Source organism: Hyla sarda, unplaced genomic scaffold (genome assembly GCF_029499605.1).
Source record: "Hyla sarda isolate aHylSar1 unplaced genomic scaffold, aHylSar1.hap1 scaffold_347, whole genome shotgun sequence".
Taxonomy (NCBI): Eukaryota; Metazoa; Chordata; class Amphibia; order Anura; family Hylidae; genus Hyla; species Hyla sarda.
The window spans coordinates 127,126-144,664 of record NW_026610230.1 but is presented as its reverse complement, the minus strand read 5'-3'; the positions used below and the strand labels follow the sequence as shown (position 1 = coordinate 144,664).

At 45.8% G+C, this 17,539-nt stretch overlaps 7 non-coding genes across 7 annotated transcripts; all 7 read left to right on the top strand.

Moving 5' to 3' along the window:
• The first annotated feature begins 1,915 nt into the window (after positions 1 to 1,915).
• LOC130331344 (U2 spliceosomal RNA) lies at positions 1,916 to 2,106 on the top strand. Its single transcript, XR_008874265.1, has one exon. It is a non-coding gene; the product is annotated as a U2 spliceosomal RNA (small nuclear RNA).
• A 2,084-nt stretch (positions 2,107 to 4,190) lies between these two features.
• Positions 4,191 to 4,381, top strand: LOC130331343 (U2 spliceosomal RNA). The gene has a single exon (XR_008874264.1). It is a non-coding gene; the product is annotated as a U2 spliceosomal RNA (small nuclear RNA).
• A 2,089-nt stretch (positions 4,382 to 6,470) lies between these two features.
• On the top strand, positions 6,471 to 6,661 carry LOC130331342 (U2 spliceosomal RNA). Its single transcript, XR_008874263.1, has one exon. It is a non-coding gene; the product is annotated as a U2 spliceosomal RNA (small nuclear RNA).
• A 2,078-nt stretch (positions 6,662 to 8,739) lies between these two features.
• Positions 8,740 to 8,930, top strand: LOC130331341 (U2 spliceosomal RNA). The gene has a single exon (XR_008874262.1). It is a non-coding gene; the product is annotated as a U2 spliceosomal RNA (small nuclear RNA).
• Positions 8,931 to 11,017: 2,087 nt separating this feature from the next.
• LOC130331340 (U2 spliceosomal RNA) lies at positions 11,018 to 11,208 on the top strand. The gene has a single exon (XR_008874261.1). It is a non-coding gene; the product is annotated as a U2 spliceosomal RNA (small nuclear RNA).
• Positions 11,209 to 13,286: 2,078 nt separating this feature from the next.
• LOC130331282 (U2 spliceosomal RNA) lies at positions 13,287 to 13,477 on the top strand. The gene has a single exon (XR_008874218.1). It is a non-coding gene; the product is annotated as a U2 spliceosomal RNA (small nuclear RNA).
• Positions 13,478 to 15,556: 2,079 nt separating this feature from the next.
• LOC130331289 (U2 spliceosomal RNA) lies at positions 15,557 to 15,748 on the top strand. The gene has a single exon (XR_008874225.1). It is a non-coding gene; the product is annotated as a U2 spliceosomal RNA (small nuclear RNA).
• The last annotated feature ends 1,791 nt before the right edge of the window (positions 15,749 to 17,539 follow it).

The following is a 17,539-nucleotide window of genomic DNA, read 5'->3' as shown; positions in this document are numbered from 1 at the left end:
AGGACTTCTGCTGCTGCTGACTAAATGGCCTCCTTAATTGGATCATTTGAGTAGCCAGCACACCTGTGCAGGTAGGGCATGACATGATAGGCAGCTGCCTTGATAGCGGGTGGGTGCTGAATGTTCCTAATTGACAAAATAAGATTAATGCTTATGAAGAAATATAAAATCTCATCCCTTCCCCAATATCGCGCCACACCCCTACCCCTTAATTCCCTGGTTGAACGTGATGGACATATGTCTTTTTTCGACCGTACTAACTATGTAACTATGTAACATAACATGGGGGGGGGGGGGTCTCCTGGCTGTTCACACAGGTGTGTCATTGCTGTACATTGACCATGCATTGCTTCTGTGGTATTGCAAAGGCAAAGACAAATGCTTCCAGCCATCCATTGCACTAATGGATTGGTCATCAGCTGGCTGTCTATGTCCCGCATCAATATAGACCAAAGTACAGAGGGTTAGGCTATGCTATTGTGCACCTACCTGATGCATCAGAAGGTGCGAGGCCCTTGCTAAATTCTGTGCACAGACTTTGAGATCTATGCTTTAGACTGTATCTAAACCTGCTCCAACATGGACTGACATTCTGGCCTACTTTCAGCCGATGCGACTTGTCTGTCGCTGAACAGTCGCTTTTTATGTATTCAGCACCTATGTATAATGTTGTAAAAATGCTCTAGAAGCTAAAGTCGCAGAAATGTCACACATATTTGGCCTGCAACTTTCTGTGCGACAAATTCAGACAGGAAAAATCAGTATAAATCCTTAGAAAATTATCCCCCAGTGTCTCCATCTGCTGGCGGTATTGAATAAGCATTGCTGCACTGATGGGGTATGCATTAGACGAAAAAAAAGAAGAAAAAGAAGAATAATACGCCCAGAAAAGAGGCGAAAAGGAGAAAAACGTAAAAAAACGTGAAAAAAAAGTAAGAGGAAGAGAAGGGAAAAAAAGGTGGAAATGGGTTTAAAAGTGATTTCGGCGGAGAAATATATATATATATATATATATATATATATATATATATATATATATATACGCGCACACACACACATATATATAAACATATTCTCCGTTGAGATATTGCAGCCGCTGCTGTGTCCAGGCCCAGGAGCCTTAGCACTGTGCTGTGATGTCACTCAATACCACTGACATCACTAGGTGTAAACAACATCTCTCCTTTGCTGTGTATGTGACTATGGAGCTGTTTGGTGATGTCGTCTATTATGGCCTTCATAGAAGCAACAGGAGATTGTTGCATCCATCTAGAACCCTCAGAACTACAGTGCTATGATGTCACTCACTTCCACAGGCCTTGCAGAGTGTAAACAACAACAACCCAGCTTTGTTGTGTATGTAACCATAGGGATTTGTGATGTCACCTAGAACCTTCACAGCAGCGACAGCTTTATGAGGAGCATCAGCACTGCTCTGCCTGAGCAGAACCATCACCGCCATAGGTTGTCAAATAACCCGGGTTTAACCCACACAGGTAAGTCCAATGGGGTGCAGGCATGTCCTCTATGCTTACAGCTTCCCGTGGGTGTTGGTTTGATACCGTTTGGGGACAGCCAAGGAGGCATCTGCAGGCAACAAAGGTAGGTGTGTGCTTGTGTGTGTGTTTCCTATGCAGATCCTAAGCCCAGTGTCACATGCAAGTAGGAGGAGTAAGAAGGGTTCCTGGCAAATCCGGGTTATGGATTGCATTTAAAAAGGCCCCGTGGGAGTGCAATGGGCCCCTGTCTTGCTGCTTAGCAATAATGGTATGGGTTTAGGTTCTGCTGTGTGTACTGGTGGTTGACTGCCCCCCAGCCCAGAGTGTGCATGGAAAATTGTCTGGCAGCCTCCCTGACAGCAAGCAGTGATAGTGCCCATGAAGGGGACCTTGTTGGGCCCGCCCCTTTCACGGTTATCGCTTCTCGGCCTTTTGGCTAAGATCAAGTGTAGTATCTGTTCTTATCAGTTTAATATCTGATACGTCCCCTATCTGGGGACCATATATTAAATGGATTTTTGAGAACGGGGGCCGATTTCGAAGCTTGCTTCCGTCGCCCTATGCATTGACCCGATATGGCAGTATCTTCGGGTACAGTGCACCACCCCCTTACAGGGTTAAAAAGAAAGATTCCTACTTTCATTGCTACCTGCTTGCTGGCTAGCCAGCTAGCCAGCCCTGTGGGCCTTGCTGCTGCTGCAGCCAAAAAACAAAAGGTGGTGCTGCTGCTGCTGCTTCTGCTGCTTCTGCTTGTGTCTGGCCGCTGTTGGAGCGTCCAGGCACAGGACTTCTGCTGCTGCTGACTAAATGGCCTCCTTAATTGGATCATTTGAGTAGCCAGCACACCTGTGCAGGTAGGGCATGACATGATAGGCAGCTGCCTTGATAGCGGGTGGGTGCTGAATGTTCCTAATTGACAAAATAAGATTAATGCTTATGAAGAAATATAAAATCTCATCCCTTCCCCAATATCGCGCCACACCCCTCCCTTAATTCCCTGGTTGAACGTGATGGACATATGTCTTTTTTCGACCGTACTAACTATGTAACTATGTAACATAACATGGGGGGGGGGGGTCTCCTGGCTGTTCACACAGGTGTGTCATTGCTGTACATTGACCATGCATTGCTTCTGTGGTATTGCAAAGGCAAAGACAAATGCTTCCAGCCATCCATTGCACTAATGGATTGGTCATCAGCTGGCTGTCTATGTCCCGCATCAATATAGACCAAAGTACAGAGGGTTAGGCTATGCTATTGTGCACCTACCTGATGCATCAGAAGGTGCGAGGCCCTTGCTAAATTCTGTGCACAGACTTTGAGATCTATGCTTTAGACTGTATCTAAACCTGCTCCAACATGGACTGACATTCTGGCCTACTTTCAGCCGATGCGACTTGTCTGTCGCTGAACAGTCGCTTTTTATGTATTCAGCACCTATGTATAATGTTGTAAAAATGCTCTAGAAGCTAAAGTCGCAGAAATGTCACACATATTTGGCCTGCAACTTTCTGTGCGACAAATTCAGACAGGAAAAATCAGTATAAATCCTTAGAAAATTATCCCCCAGTGTCTCCATCTGCTGGCGGTATTGAATAAGCATTGCTGCACTGATGGGGTATGCATTAGACGAAAAAAAAGAAGAAAAAGAAGAATAATACGCCCAGAAAAGAGGCGAAAAGGAGAAAAACGTAAAAAAACGTGAAAAAAAAGTAAGAGGAAGAGAAGGGAAAAAAAGGTGGAAATGGGTTTAAAAGTGATTTCGGCGGAGAAATATATATATATATATATATATATATATATATATATATATATATACGCGCACACACACACATATATATAAACGTATTCTCCGTTGAGATATTGCAGCCGCTGCTGTGTCCAGGCCCAGGAGCCTTAGCACTGTGCTGTGATGTCACTCAATACCACTGACATCACTAGGTGTAAACAACATCTCTCCTTTGCTGTGTATGTGACTATGGAGCTGTTTGGTGATGTCGTCTATTATGGCCTTCATAGAAGCAACAGGAGATTGTTGCATCCATCTAGAACCCTCAGAACTACAGTGCTATGATGTCACTCACTTCCACAGGCCTTGCAGAGTGTAAACAACAACAACCCAGCTTTGTTGTGTATGTAACCATAGGGATTTGTGATGTCACCTAGAACCTTCACAGCAGCGACAGCTTTATGAGGAGCATCAGCACTGCTCTGCCTGAGCAGAACCATCACCGCCATAGGTTGTCAAATAACCCGGGTTTAACCCACACAGGTAAGTCCAATGGGGTGCAGGCATGTCCTCTATGCTTACAGCTTCCCGTGGGTGTTGGTTTGATACCGTTTGGGGACAGCCAAGGAGGCATCTGCAGGCAACAAAGGTAGGTGTGTGCTTGTGTGTGTGTTTCCTATGCAGATCCTAAGCCCAGTGTCACATGCAAGTAGGAGGAGTAAGAAGGGTTCCTGGCAAATCCGGGTTATGGATTGCATTTAAAAAGGCCCCGTGGGAGTGCAATGGGCCCCTGTCTTGCTGCTTAGCAATAATGGTATGGGTTTAGGTTCTGCTGTGTGTACTGGTGGTTGACTGCCCCCCAGCCCAGAGTGTGCATGGAAAATTGTCTGGCAGCCTCCCTGACAGCAAGCAGTGATAGTGCCCATGAAGGGGACCTTGTTGGGCCCGCCCCTTTCACGGTTATCGCTTCTCGGCCTTTTGGCTAAGATCAAGTGTAGTATCTGTTCTTATCAGTTTAATATCTGATACGTCCCCTATCTGGGGACCATATATTAAATGGATTTTTGAGAACGGGGGCCGATTTCGAAGCTTGCTTCCGTCGCCCTATGCATTGACCCGATATGGCAGTATCTTCGGGTACAGTGCACCACCCCCTTACAGGGTTAAAAAGAAAGATTCCTACTTTCATTGCTACCTGCTTGCTGGCTAGCCAGCTAGCCAGCCCTGTGGGCCTTGCTGCTGCTGCAGCCAAAAAACAAAAGGTGGTGCTGCTGCTGCTGCTTCTGCTGCTTCTGCTTGTGTCTGGCCGCTGTTGGAGCGTCCAGGCACAGGACTTCTGCTGCTGCTGACTAAATGGCCTCCTTAATTGGATCATTTGAGTAGCCAGCACACCTGTGCAGGTAGGGCATGACATGATAGGCAGCTGCCTTGATAGCGGGTGGGTGCTGAATGTTCCTAATTGACAAAATAAGATTAATGCTTATGAAGAAATATAAAATCTCATCCCTTCCCCAATATCGCGCCACACCCCTACCCCTTAATTCCCTGGTTGAACTTGATGGACATATGTCTTTTTTCGACCGTACTAACTATGTAACTATGTAACATAACATGGGGGGGGGGGTCTCCTGGCTGTTCACACAGGTGTGTCATTGCTGTACATTGACCATGCATTGCTTCTGTGGTATTGCAAAGGCAAAGACAAATGCTTCCAGCCATCCATTGCACTAATGGATTGGTCATCAGCTGGCTGTCTATGTCCCGCATCAATATAGACCAAAGTACGGAGGGTTAGGCTATGCTATTGTGCACCTACCTGATGCATCAGAAGGTGCGAGGCCCTTGCTAAATTCTGTGCACAGACTTTGAGATCTATACTTTAGACTGTATCTAAACCTGCTCCAACATGGACTGACATTCTGGCCTACTTTCAGCCGATGCGACTTGTCTGTCGCTGAACAGTCGCTTTTTATGTATTCAGCACCTATGTATAATGTTGTAAAAATGCTCTAGAAGCTAAAGTCGCAGAAATGTCACACATATTTGGCCTGCAACTTTCTGTGCGACAAATTCAGACAGGAAAAATCAGTATAAATCCTTAGAAAATTATCCCCCAGTGTCTCCATCTGCTGGCGGTATTGAATAAGCATTGCTGCACTGATGGGGTATGCATTAGACGAAAAAAAAGAAGAAAAAGAAGAATAATACGCCCAGAAAAGAGGCGAAAAGGAGAAAAACGTAAAAAAACGTGAAAAAAAAGTAAGAGGAAGAGAAGGGAAAAAAAGGTGGAAATGGGTTTAAAAGTGATTTCGGCGGAGAAATATATATATATATATATATATATATATATATATATATATATATATATACGCGCACACACACACATATATATAAACGTATTCTCCGTTGAGATATTGCAGCCGCTGCTGTGTCCAGGCCCAGGAGCCTTAGCACTGTGCTGTGATGTCACTCAATACCACTGACATCACTAGGTGTAAACAACATCTCTCCTTTGCTGTGTATGTGACTATGGAGCTGTTTGGTGATGTCGTCTATTATGGCCTTCATAGAAGCAACAGGAGATTGTTGCATCCATCTAGAACCCTCAGAACTACAGTGCTATGATGTCACTCACTTCCACAGGCCTTGCAGAGTGTAAACAACAACAACCCAGCTTTGTTGTGTATGTAACCATAGGGATTTGTGATGTCACCTAGAACCTTCACAGCAGCGACAGCTTTATGAGGAGCATCAGCACTGCTCTGCCTGAGCAGAACCATCACCGCCATAGGTTGTCAAATAACCCGGGTTTAACCCACACAGGTAAGTCCAATGGGGTGCAGGCATGTCCTCTATGCTTACAGCTTCCCGTGGGTGTTGGTTTGATACCGTTTGGGGACAGCCAAGGAGGCATCTGCAGGCAACAAAGGTAGGTGTGTGCTTGTGTGTGTGTTTCCTATGCAGATCCTAAGCCCAGTGTCACATGCAAGTAGGAGGAGTAAGAAGGGTTCCTGGCAAATCCGGGTTATGGATTGCATTTAAAAAGGCCCCGTGGGAGTGCAATGGGCCCCTGTCTTGCTGCTTAGCAATAATGGTATGGGTTTAGGTTCTGCTGTGTGTACTGGTGGTTGACTGCCCCCCAGCCCAGAGTGTGCATGGAAAATTGTCTGGCAGCCTCCCTGACAGCAAGCAGTGATAGTGCCCATGAAGGGGACCTTGTTGGGCCCGCCCCTTTCACGGTTATCGCTTCTCGGCCTTTTGGCTAAGATCAAGTGTAGTATCTGTTCTTATCAGTTTAATATCTGATACGTCCCCTATCTGGGGACCATATATTAAATGGATTTTTGAGAACGGGGGCCGATTTCGAAGCTTGCTTCCGTCGCCCTATGCATTGACCCGATATGGCAGTATCTTCGGGTACAGTGCACCACCCCCTTACAGGGTTAAAAAGAAAGATTCCTACTTTCATTGCTACCTGCTTGCTGGCTAGCCAGCTAGCCAGCCCTGTGGGCCTTGCTGCTGCTGCAGCCAAAAAACAAAAGGTGGTGCTGCTGCTGCTGCTTCTGCTGCTTCTGCTTGTGTCTGGCCGCTGTTGGAGCGTCCAGGCACAGGACTTCTGCTGCTGCTGACTAAATGGCCTCCTTAATTGGATCATTTGAGTAGCCAGCACACCTGTGCAGGTAGGGCATGACATGATAGGCAGCTGCCTTGATAGCGGGTGGGTGCTGAATGTTCCTAATTGACAAAATAAGATTAATGCTTATGAAGAAATATAAAATCTCATCCCTTCCCCAATATCGCGCCACACCCCTACCCCTTAATTCCCTGGTTGAACTTGATGGACATATGTCTTTTTTCGACCGTACTAACTATGTAACTATGTAACATAACATGGGGGGGGGGTCTCCTGGCTGTTCACACAGGTGTGTCATTGCTGTACATTGACCATGCATTGCTTCTGTGGTATTGCAAAGGCAAAGACAAATGCTTCCAGCCATCCATTGCACTAATGGATTGGTCATCAGCTGGCTGTCTATGTCCCGCATCAATATAGACCAAAGTACAGAGGGTTAGGCTATGCTATTGTGCACCTACCTGATGCATCAGAAGGTGCGAGGCCCTTGCTAAATTCTGTGCACAGACTTTGAGATCTATACTTTAGACTGTATCTAAACCTGCTCCAACATGGACTGACATTCTGGCCTACTTTCAGCCGATGCGACTTGTCTGTCGCTGAACAGTCGCTTTTTATGTATTCAGCACCTATGTATAATGTTGTAAAAATGCTCTAGAAGCTAAAGTCGCAGAAATGTCACACATATTTGGCCTGCAACTTTCTGTGCGACAAATTCAGACAGGAAAAATCAGTATAAATCCTTAGAAAATTATCCCCCAGTGTCTCCATCTGCTGGCGGTATTGAATAAGCATTGCTGCACTGATGGGGTATGCATTAGACGAAAAAAAAGAAGAAAAAGAAGAATAATACGCCCAGAAAAGAGGCGAAAAGGAGAAAAACGTAAAAAAACGTGAAAAAAAAGTAAGAGGAAGAGAAGGGAAAAAAAGGTGGAAATGGGTTTAAAAGTGATTTCGGCGGAGAAATATATATATATATATATATATATATATATATATATATACGCGCACACACACACATATATATAAACGTATTCTCCGTTGAGATATTGCAGCCGCTGCTGTGTCCAGGCCCAGGAGCCTTAGCACTGTGCTGTGATGTCACTCAATACCACTGACATCACTAGGTGTAAACAACATCTCTCCTTTGCTGTGTATGTGACTATGGAGCTGTTTGGTGATGTCGTCTATTATGGCCTTCATAGAAGCAACAGGAGATTGTTGCATCCATCTAGAACCCTCAGAACTACAGTGCTATGATGTCACTCACTTCCACAGGCCTTGCAGAGTGTAAACAACAACAACCCAGCTTTGTTGTGTATGTAACCATAGGGATTTGTGATGTCACCTAGAACCTTCACAGCAGCGACAGCTTTATGAGGAGCATCAGCACTGCTCTGCCTGAGCAGAACCATCACCGCCATAGGTTGTCAAATAACCCGGGTTTAACCCACACAGGTAAGTCCAATGGGGTGCAGGCATGTCCTCTATGCTTACAGCTTCCCGTGGGTGTTGGTTTGATACCGTTTGGGGACAGCCAAGGAGGCATCTGCAGGCAACAAAGGTAGGTGTGTGCTTGTGTGTGTGTTTCCTATGCAGATCCTAAGCCCAGTGTCACATGCAAGTAGGAGGAGTAAGAAGGGTTCCTGGCAAATCCGGGTTATGGATTGCATTTAAAAAGGCCCCGTGGGAGTGCAATGGGCCCCTGTCTTGCTGCTTAGCAATAATGGTATGGGTTTAGGTTCTGCTGTGTGTACTGGTGGTTGACTGCCCCCCAGCCCAGAGTGTGCATGGAAAATTGTCTGGCAGCCTCCCTGACAGCAAGCAGTGATAGTGCCCATGAAGGGGACCTTGTTGGGCCCGCCCCTTTCACGGTTATCGCTTCTCGGCCTTTTGGCTAAGATCAAGTGTAGTATCTGTTCTTATCAGTTTAATATCTGATACGTCCCCTATCTGGGGACCATATATTAAATGGATTTTTGAGAACGGGGGCCGATTTCGAAGCTTGCTTCCGTCGCCCTATGCATTGACCCGATATGGCAGTATCTTCGGGTACAGTGCACCACCCCCTTACAGGGTTAAAAAGAAAGATTCCTACTTTCATTGCTACCTGCTTGCTGGCTAGCCAGCTAGCCAGCCCTGTGGGCCTTGCTGCTGCTGCAGCCAAAAAACAAAAGGTGGTGCTGCTGCTGCTGCTTCTGCTGCTTCTGCTTGTGTCTGGCCGCTGTTGGAGCGTCCAGGCACAGGACTTCTGCTGCTGCTGACTAAATGGCCTCCTTAATTGGATCATTTGAGTAGCCAGCACACCTGTGCAGGTAGGGCATGACATGATAGGCAGCTGCCTTGATAGCGGGTGGGTGCTGAATGTTCCTAATTGACAAAATAAGATTAATGCTTATGAAGAAATATAAAATCTCATCCCTTCCCCAATATCGCGCCACACCCCTACCCCTTAATTCCCTGGTTGAACTTGATGGACATATGTCTTTTTTCGACCGTACTAACTATGTAACTATGTAACATAACATGGGGGGGGGGGTCTCCTGGCTGTTCACACAGGTGTGTCATTGCTGTACATTGACCATGCATTGCTTCTGTGGTATTGCAAAGGCAAAGACAAATGCTTCCAGCCATCCATTGCACTAATGGATTGGTCATCAGCTGGCTGTCTATGTCCCGCATCAATATAGACCAAAGTACAGAGGGTTAGGCTATGCTATTGTGCACCTACCTGATGCATCAGAAGGTGCGAGGCCCTTGCTAAATTCTGTGCACAGACTTTGAGATCTATACTTTAGACTGTATCTAAACCTGCTCCAACATGGACTGACATTCTGGCCTACTTTCAGCCGATGCGACTTGTCTGTCGCTGAACAGTCGCTTTTTATGTATTCAGCACCTATGTATAATGTTGTAAAAATGCTCTAGAAGCTAAAGTCGCAGAAATGTCACACATATTTGGCCTGCAACTTTCTGTGCGACAAAGTCAGACAGGAAAAATCAGTATAAATCCTTAGAAAATTATCCCCCAGTGTCTCCATCTGCTGGCGGTATTGAATAAGCATTGCTGCACTGATGGGGTATGCATTAGACGAAAAAAAAGAAGAAAAAGAAGAATAATACGCCCAGAAAAGAGGCGAAAAGGAGAAAAACGTAAAAAAACGTGAAAAAAAAGTAAGAGGAAGAGAAGGGAAAAAAAGGTGGAAATGGGTTTAAAAGTGATTTCGGCGGAGAAATATATATATATATATATATATATATATATATATATATATATATATACGCGCACACACACACATATATATAAACGTATTCTCCGTTGAGATATTGCAGCCGCTGCTGTGTCCAGGCCCAGGAGCCTTAGCACTGTGCTGTGATGTCACTCAATACCACTGACATCACTAGGTGTAAACAACATCTCTCCTTTGCTGTGTATGTGACTATGGAGCTGTTTGGTGATGTCGTCTATTATGGCCTTCATAGAAGCAACAGGAGATTGTTGCATCCATCTAGAACCCTCAGAACTACAGTGCTATGATGTCACTCACTTCCACAGGCCTTGCAGAGTGTAAACAACAACAACCCAGCTTTGTTGTGTATGTAACCATAGGGATTTGTGATGTCACCTAGAACCTTCACAGCAGCGACAGCTTTATGAGGAGCATCAGCACTGCTCTGCCTGAGCAGAACCATCACCGCCATAGGTTGTCAAATAACCCGGGTTTAACCCACACAGGTAAGTCCAATGGGGTGCAGGCATGTCCTCTATGCTTACAGCTTCCCGTGGGTGTTGGTTTGATACCGTTTGGGGACAGCCAAGGAGGCATCTGCAGGCAACAAAGGTAGGTGTGTGCTTGTGTGTGTGTTTCCTATGCAGATCCTAAGCCCAGTGTCACATGCAAGTAGGAGGAGTAAGAAGGGTTCCTGGCAAATCCGGGTTATGGATTGCATTTAAAAAGGCCCCGTGGGAGTGCAATGGGCCCCTGTCTTGCTGCTTAGCAATAATGGTATGGGTTTAGGTTCTGCTGTGTGTACTGGTGGTTGACTGCCCCCCAGCCCAGAGTGTGCATGGAAAATTGTCTGGCAGCCTCCCTGACAGCAAGCAGTGATAGTGCCCATGAAGGGGACCTTGTTGGGCCCGCCCCTTTCACGGTTATCGCTTCTCGGCCTTTTGGCTAAGATCAAGTGTAGTATCTGTTCTTATCAGTTTAATATCTGATACGTCCCCTATCTGGGGACCATATATTAAATGGATTTTTGAGAACGGGGGCCGATTTCGAAGCTTGCTTCCGTCGCCCTATGCATTGACCCGATATGGCAGTATCTTCGGGTACAGTGCACCACCCCCTTACAGGGTTAAAAAGAAAGATTCCTACTTTCATTGCTACCTGCTTGCTGGCTAGCCAGCTAGCCAGCCCTGTGGGCCTTGCTGCTGCTGCAGCCAAAAAACAAAAGGTGGTGCTGCTGCTGCTGCTTCTGCTGCTTCTGCTTGTGTCTGGCCGCTGTTGGAGCGTCCAGGCACAGGACTTCTGCTGCTGCTGACTAAATGGCCTCCTTAATTGGATCATTTGAGTAGCCAGCACACCTGTGCAGGTAGGGCATGACATGATAGGCAGCTGCCTTGATAGCGGGTGGGTGCTGAATGTTCCTAATTGACAAAATAAGATTAATGCTTATGAAGAAATATAAAATCTCATCCCTTCCCCAATATCGCGCCACACCCCTACCCCTTAATTCCCTGGTTGAACTTGATGGACATATGTCTTTTTTCGACCGTACTAACTATGTAACTATGTAACATAACATGGGGGGGGGTCTCCTGGCTGTTCACACAGGTGTGTCATTGCTGTACATTGACCATGCATTGCTTCTGTGGTATTGCAAAGGCAAAGACAAATGCTTCCAGCCATCCATTGCACTAATGGATTGGTCATCAGCTGGCTGTCTATGTCCCGCATCAATATAGACCAAAGTACAGAGGGTTAGGCTATGCTATTGTGCACCTACCTGATGCATCAGAAGGTGCGAGGCCCTTGCTAAATTCTGTGCACAGACTTTGAGATCTATACTTTAGACTGTATCTAAACCTGCTCCAACATGGACTGACATTCTGGCCTACTTTCAGCCGATGCGACTTGTCTGTCGCTGAACAGTCGCTTTTTATGTATTCAGCACCTATGTATAATGTTGTAAAAATGCTCTAGAAGCTAAAGTCGCAGAAATGTCACACATATTTGGCCTGCAACTTTCTGTGCGACAAATTCAGACAGGAAAAATCAGTATAAATCCTTAGAAAATTATCCCCCAGTGTCTCCATCTGCTGGCGGTATTGAATAAGCATTGCTGCACTGATGGGGTATGCATTAGACAAAAAAAAAGAAGAAAAAGAAGAATAATACGCCCAGAAAAGAGGCGAAAAGGAGAAAAACGTAAAAAAACGTGAAAAAAAAGTAAGAGGAAGAGAAGGGAAAAAAAGGTGGAAATGGGTTTAAAAGTGATTTCGGCGGAGTATATATATATATATATATATATATATATATATATATATATACGCGCACACACACACATATATATAAACGTATTCTCCGTTGAGATATTGCAGCCGCTGCTGTGTCCAGGCCCAGGAGCCTTAGCACTGTGCTGTGATGTCACTCAATACCACTGACATCACTAGGTGTAAACAACATCTCTCCTTTGCTGTGTATGTGACTATGGAGCTGTTTGGTGATGTCGTCTATTATGGCCTTCATAGAAGCAACAGGAGATTGTTGCATCCATCTAGAACCCTCAGAACTACAGTGCTATGATGTCACTCACTTCCACAGGCCTTGCAGAGTGTAAACAACAACAACCCAGCTTTGTTGTGTATGTAACCATAGGGATTTGTGATGTCACCTAGAACCTTCACAGCAGCGACAGCTTTATGAGGAGCATCAGCACTGCTCTGCCTGAGCAGAACCATCACCGCCATAGGTTGTCAAATAACCCGGGTTTAACCCACACAGGTAAGTCCAATGGGGTGCAGGCATGTCCTCTATGCTTACAGCTTCCCGTGGGTGTTGGTTTGATACCGTTTGGGGACAGCCAAGGAGGCATCTGCAGGCAACAAAGGTAGGTGTGTGCTTGTGTGTGTGTTTCCTATGCAGATCCTAAGCCCAGTGTCACATGCAAGTAGGAGGAGTAAGAAGGGTTCCTGGCAAATCCGGGTTATGGATTGCATTTAAAAAGGCCCCGTGGGAGTGCAATGGGCCCCTGTCTTGCTGCTTAGCAATAATGGTATGGGTTTAGGTTCTGCTGTGTGTACTGGTGGTTGACTGCCCCCCAGCCCAGAGTGTGCATGGAAAATTGTCTGGCAGCCTCCCTGACAGCAAGCAGTGATAGTGCCCATGAAGGGGACCTTGTTGGGCCCGCCCCTTTCACGGTTATCGCTTCTCGGCCTTTTGGCTAAGATCAAGTGTAGTATCTGTTCTTATCAGTTTAATATCTGATACGTCCCCTATCTGGGGACCATATATTAAATGGATTTTTGAGAACGGGGGCCGATTTCGAAGCTTGCTTCCGTCGCCCTATGCATTGACCCGATATGGCAGTATCTTCGGGTACAGTGCCCCCTTACAGGGTTAAAAAGAAAGATTCCTACTTTCATTGCTACCTGCTTGCTGGCTAGCCAGCTAGCCAGCCCTGTGGGCCTTGCTGCTGCAGCCAAAAAACAAAAGGTGGTGCTGCTGCTGCTGCTTCTGCTGCTTCTGCTTGTGTCTGGCCGCTGTTGGAGCGTCCAGGCACAGGACTTCTGCTGCTGCTGACTAAATGGCCTCCTTAATTGGATCATTTGAGTAGCCAGCACACCTGTGCAGGTAGGGCATGACATGATAGGCAGCTGCCTTGATAGCGGGTGGGTGCTGAATGTTCCTAATTGACAAAATAAGATTAATGCTTATGAAGAAATATAAAATCTCATCCCTTCCCCAATATCGCGCCACACCCCTACCCCTTAATTCCCTGGTTGAACTTGATGGACATATGTCTTTTTTCGACCGTACTAACTATGTAACTATGTAACATAACATGGGGGGGGGGGTCTCCTGGCTGTTCACACAGGTGTGTCATTGCTGTACATTGACCATGCATTGCTTCTGTGGTATTGCAAAGGCAAAGACAAATGCTTCCAGCCATCCATTGCACTAATGGATTGGTCATCAGCTGGCTGTCTATGTCCCGCATCAATATAGACCAAAGTACAGAGGGTTAGGCTATGCTATTGTGCACCTACCTGATGCATCAGAAGGTGCGAGGCCCTTGCTAAATTCTGTGCACAGACTTTGAGATCTATACTTTAGACTGTATCTAAACCTGCTCCAACATGGACTGACATTCTGGCCTACTTTCAGCCGATGCGACTTGTCTGTCGCTGAACAGTCGCTTTTTATGTATTCAGCACCTATGTATAATGTTGTAAAAATGCTCTAGAAGCTAAAGTCGCAGAAATGTCACACATATTTGGCCTGCAACTTTCTGTGCGACAAATTCAGACAGGAAAAATCAGTATAAATCCTTAGAAAATTATCCCCCAGTGTCTCCATCTGCTGGCGGTATTGAATAAGCATTGCTGCACTGATGGGGTATGCATTAGACGAAAAAAAAGAAGAAAAAGAAGAATAATACGCCCAGAAAAGAGGCGAAAAGGAGAAAAACGTAAAAAAACGTGAAAAAAAAGTAAGAGGAAGAGAAGGGAAAAAAAGGTGGAAATGGGTTTAAAAGTGATTTCGGCGGAGAAATATATATATATATATATATATATATATATATATATATATATACGCGCACACACACACATATATATAAACGTATTCTCCGTTGAGATATTGCAGCCGCTGCTGTGTCCAGGCCCAGGAGCCTTAGCACTGTGCTGTGATGTCACTCAATACCACTGACATCACTAGGTGTAAACAACATCTCTCCTTTGCTGTGTATGTGACTATCGGAGCTGTTTGGTGATGTCGTCTATTATGGCCTTCATAGAAGCAACAGGAGATTGTTGCATCCATCTAGAACCCTCAGAACTACAGTGCTATGATGTCACTCACTTCCACAGGCCTTGCAGAGTGTAAACAACAACAACCCAGCTTTGTTGTGTATGTAACCATAGGGATTTGTGATGTCACCTAGAACCTTCACAGCAGCGACAGCTTTATGAGGAGCATCAGCACTGCTCTGCCTGAGCAGAACCATCACCGCCATAGGTTGTCAAATAACCCGGGTTTAACCCACACAGGTAAGTCCAATGGGGTGCAGGCATGTCCTCTATGCTTACAGCTTCCCGTGGGTGTTGGTTTGATACCGTTTGGGGACAGCCAAGGAGGCATCTGCAGGCAACAAAGGTAGGTGTGTGCTTGTGTGTGTGTTTCCTATGCAGATCCTAAGCCCAGTGTCACATGCAAGTAGGAGGAGTAAGAAGGGTTCCTGGCAAATCCGGGTTATGGATTGCATTTAAAAAGGCCCCGTGGGAGTGCAATGGGCCCCTGTCCTTGCTGCTCTTAGCAATAATGGTATGGGTTTAGGTTCTGCTGTGTGTACTGGTGGTTGACTGCCCCCCAGCCCAGAGTGTGCATGGAAAATTGTCTGGCAGCCTCCCTGACAGCAAGCAGTGATAGTGCCCATGAAGGGGACCTTGTTGGGCCCGCCCCTTTCACGGTTATCGCTTCTCGGCCTTTTGGCTAAGATCAAGTGTAGTATCTGTTCTTATCAGTTTAATATCTGATACGTCCCCCTATCTGGGGACCATATATTAAATGGATTTTTGAGAACGGGGGCCGATTTCGAAGCTTGCTTCCGTCGCCCTATGCATTGACCCGATATGGCAGTATCTTCGGGTACAGTGCACCACCCCCTTACAGGGTTAAAAAGAAAGATTCCTACTTTCATTGCTACCTGCTTGCTGGCTAGCCAGCTAGCCAGCCCTGTGGGCCTTGCTGCTGCTGCAGCCAAAAAACAAAAGGTGGTGCTGCTGCTGCTGCTTCTGCTGCTTCTGCTTGTGTCTGGCCGCTGTTGGAGCGTCCAGGCACAGGACTTCTGCTGCTGCTGACTAAATGGCCTCCTTAATTGGATCATTTGAGTAGCCAGCACACCTGTGCAGGTAGGGCATGACATGATAGGCAGCTGCCTTGATAGCGGGTGGGTGCTGAATGTTCCTAATTGACAAAATAAGATTAATGCTTATGAAGAAATATAAAATCTCATCCCTTCCCCAATATCGCGCCACACCCCTACCCCTTAATTCCCTGGTTGAACTTGATGGACATATGTCTTTTTTCGACCGTACTAACTATGTAACTATGTAACATAACATGGGGGGGGGGTCTCCTGGCTGTTCACACAGGTGTGTCATTGCTGTACATTGACCATGCATTGCTTCTGTGGTATTGCAAAGGCAAAGACAAATGCTTCCAGCCATCCATTGCACTAATGGATTGGTCATCAGCTGGCTGTCTATGTCCCGCATCAATATAGACCAAAGTACAGAGGGTTAGGCTATGCTATTGTGCACCTACCTGATGCATCAGAAGGTGCGAGGCCCTTGCTAAATTCTGTGCACAGACTTTGAGATCTATACTTTAGACTGTATCTAAACCTGCTCCAACATGGACTGACATTCTGGCCTACTTTCAGCCGATGCGACTTGTCTGTCGCTGAACAGTCGCTTTTTATGTATTCAGCACCTATGTATAATGTTGTAAAAATGCTCTAGAAGCTAAAGTCGCAGAAATGTCACACATATTTGGCCTGCAACTTTCTGTGCGACAAAGTCAGACAGGAAAAATCAGTATAAATCCTTAGAAAATTATCCCCCAGTGTCTCCATCTGCTGGCGGTATTGAATAAGCATTGCTGCACTGATGGGGTATGCATTAGACGAAAAAAAAGAAGAAAAAGAAGAATAATACGCCCAGAAAAGAGGCGAAAAGGAGAAAAACGTAAAAAAACGTGAAAAAAAAGTAAGAGGAAGAGAAGGGAAAAAAAGGTGGAAATGGGTTTAAAAGTGATTTCGGCGGAGAAATATATATATATATATATATATATATATATATATATATATATACGCGCACACACACACATATATATAAACGTATTCTCCGTTGAGATATTGCAGCCGCTGCTGTGTCCAGGCCCAGGAGCCTTAGCACTGTGCTGTGATGTCACTCAATACCACTGACATCACTAGGTGTAAACAACATCTCTCCTTTGCTGTGTATGTGACTATGGAGCTGTTTGGTGATGTCGTCTATTATGGCCTTCATAGAAGCAACAGGAGATTGTTGCATCCATCTAGAACCCTCAGAACTACAGTGCTATGATGTCACTCACTTCCACAGGCCTTGCAGAGTGTAAACAACAACAACCCAGCTTTGTTGTGTATGTAACCATAGGGATTTGTGATGTCACCTAGAACCTTCACAGCAGCGACAGCTTTATGAGGAGCATCAGCACTGCTCTGCCTGAGCAGAACCATCACCGCCATAGGTTGTCAAATAACCCGGGTTTAACCCACACAGGTAAGTCCAATGGGGTGCAGGCATGTCCTCTATGCTTACAGCTTCCCGTGGGTGTTGGTTTGATACCGTTTGGGGACAGCCAAGGAGGCATCTGCAGGCAACAAAGGTAGGTGTGTGCTTGTGTGTGT